Consider the following 2838-nt stretch of genomic DNA (forward strand, 5'->3'; position numbering starts at 1 on the left):
TTTTCTGAAGGCCGAGAGAGCACCGAAGATGACCAACGTCCAGGTCGACCTGTGTCTGTTTCAACTCCGCAAACAGTGACCAAAATCAATGAAATTGTACGCGAAGATCGTCGTATGAGCTCTCATACGATGATCTTCGCGTACAATTTCATTGATTGTGGTCACTGTTTGCGGAGTTGAAACAGACACAGGTCGACCTGGACGTTGGTCATCTTCGGCCTTCAGAAAATCTGTTATACCATTCGAAAACACGTGCACGAGATAGAGAATTCTCACCATAGGCCTCTTTCAACAATTTATAGCACTCAGTAGGAGTTTTTTTAAAATTTAACATTGATCCGAGAATTTCACATTGATCCGTTGCTCGTGTTTTTCGTCACACATTGTTATCGTCACGAGTAAAAAACACAGTTTGCTTCTAACCTCTATAGAAAAAATACTACTACAGCGACAAAAATGTGGTTTTCGTACTGGAATAGAAGACACTTCCAGCTATCCAACGCTGCATTCGTTTCCCTCCCTACCCCTCTAGGACGCCTTCTGCGCGCGCAGTCTCGTTATTTAATAGCCGGACCTCGTATATTGAAATTCACTGAATTATTCAGTGAATTTCAATATACACTGTTGAAATAGTAAGAATTATTGATTACTTATTGATCTTATGTCTACAACTTTAATTTTTATAAAAAACTACTCGCAGTCGCTCACCAACACTGCCTTGTCCGATTCTCGTCGCGAAGGAGAGTGCCACGTGCCGCGCGCCCCCGAAAGTCGGTGCCAGATCTTTCTAGGATTTTCACGTGATACGCCCGTGTAATCAGCGTGCCAAATGTGACCTGTAACGAGCGATCTCTCGCTGAGTTTATGGCAAAAATTTTTATGGCAAACAATTACGACAAGACATGAGTCGTAATTATTAGGCCCGGTCTACAATGAGTTGTTAGTCGTTAGTCAGAAGTCGGAACTATATGTCGGTCCTTTTTCTTCCACCCAGAAAGGAAAAGGATCAACATATAGTTGCGACTTCTGACTAACGACTAACGACTCATTGTAGACCGGGCCTTATAGATAGCACACAAGCTTTGACGTAAAATGTAATGTCGTATACATATATAGAAGTACGACATACGTTGTAGACATAAACTTAGATCTTCTTCTTCTTAATCTTGAAAGGCAGAAAGACAGAAAGGCCGAAACATTATAAGTGAGGTTAATGGTGATATATTCCGAGCACTTCTTTCTTTGCCTTAATGTACATACGTAACATCTTGTCGTTATTAAAACTTTTATGTCACTACTCTGATCCTTAGTCTAAATAAAGCTAGAAGGAACGTATGTATGTTCATACAATATAATCAATATATTTATGTTCAACTTATATCCGACTTAGGAAGCAGGCTCGATCTTGTAACTGCTTGCCGCGACTGTTGCTTGTCACATCTCCACTGCGAACGCAACGCCGCAATTTGCGCGCGCAGCGTCACTTTTTCACTCGCACATAGCGAAGTTCCGCGCACGAGTCGAGAAATCGCCTGAATATCCAGGCCCCCGATTCTCGAAATCATTCGAAGAAGAAGCGTACACGAACGTTCTGCTCCGACAGAAAAGCTGAAAGTCGATTGGTTAAAGCCACGCGAGTAGCCGATCGACTTGCAACTTTTCTGTAAGAGCAGAATTTTCGCATACGTTTCTCCTTGGAATAAATTGAAGAATCGAGCCCCAGGCCCTAATCATAAATGCATTTCTCCAACGAACCATGTATTAACTATTAATATATCTATCTTTCTGGGTACTCTAGATGCGTATTAACTTTAAATATATTGTTGCACTTATAGGAAATTATATTTTTACTTATACTTATAAACTTCCAGTTTCCATTCAACTCCACGTATGTTAATAAACAATTTGTATACGAGTATTAACAATAACATTACCTCTCTCTGTCATAAATACATTTATATTTACGTGAAATATTTTATCATTTGCGACAAATAAAGTTATTTATTTGAATTCATTGATAATACTTATATTAATAAGTAATATAAATTTGTTAAGTATAAACACATTAGGTTTAATATATATATAATTTTATAAGAATTGATGATATTTTTACTGTACAGTCACGTACATTACTATTTAATATCACGAATTTATATTAACATTTATATATTTCTGACAAAGTAATCGAGTTCAAACTTAGGGTATATTAATAATTATTAAAGTATTTTTCTCGGTGTACACACGCGCGCGCGAGCATGATCAAGGATATGATTATATTTTTGTGTGTTGGTTATTAACAACAAATTTACATTGTTAACGTAATTCTAATTACCTCTTTAAAAAAAGGTAAAAAAAGCACCAAGTCTAAGCTCCAATTCAACCGAATATATTTTGTTACTCTATCTTTTTTGCAAAAGTATAATCTCTACAAAAATATCTTTACTGCAAAAGTATCTTCTTTACAAAAATAGTATCTCCACAAAAATCTTCCGTACAAAAATATCGTCTCCACAAAAATATCTTCTCTACAAAACTATCTTCTCTACAAAAGTAATGATATCAACAAATTGCGCCAAATAAAACAGCGGATATTTATACAAACTAGTTGCTTTAGCATTAGTTTTTGACTAAAAAATGTTATATTTCTTAAAAATCAAACTAAAGATTTTATTGGAAAAAATAATCGAGTTAATAATAAAACACCGATGAAAAGAATAGCAACTGTTTAGAAATTTAGAAACCCTGTATCTGTTCAGGCGAATTAAGGCGTGTGTCTATGATGCTAGTACTTGGTCCAAGTTCTAATTCCGCGAAATATGTAGACAATCAATGTAGCTG

At 36.2% G+C, this 2838-nt stretch overlaps 1 protein-coding gene across 1 annotated transcript in view; it reads right to left on the reverse strand.

The window, feature by feature from the left end:
• The window catches only part of LOC105555840, a 4337-nt gene extending 3365 nt beyond the window's left edge, over positions 1-972 (reverse strand). Inside the window, exon 1 of the mRNA XM_012002881.1 lies at positions 709-972. The gene's annotated coding sequence lies outside the window, so the exon portion shown is untranslated. The remainder of the gene's footprint in view (positions 1-708) is intronic.
• Between the last annotated feature and the right edge of the window lie 1866 nt (positions 973-2838).

This window comes from Vollenhovia emeryi, unplaced genomic scaffold, assembly GCF_000949405.1.
Source record: "Vollenhovia emeryi isolate VEMERY1.0 unplaced genomic scaffold, V.emery_V1.0 DF940663.1, whole genome shotgun sequence".
Classification (NCBI taxonomy): domain Eukaryota; kingdom Metazoa; phylum Arthropoda; class Insecta; order Hymenoptera; family Formicidae; genus Vollenhovia; species Vollenhovia emeryi.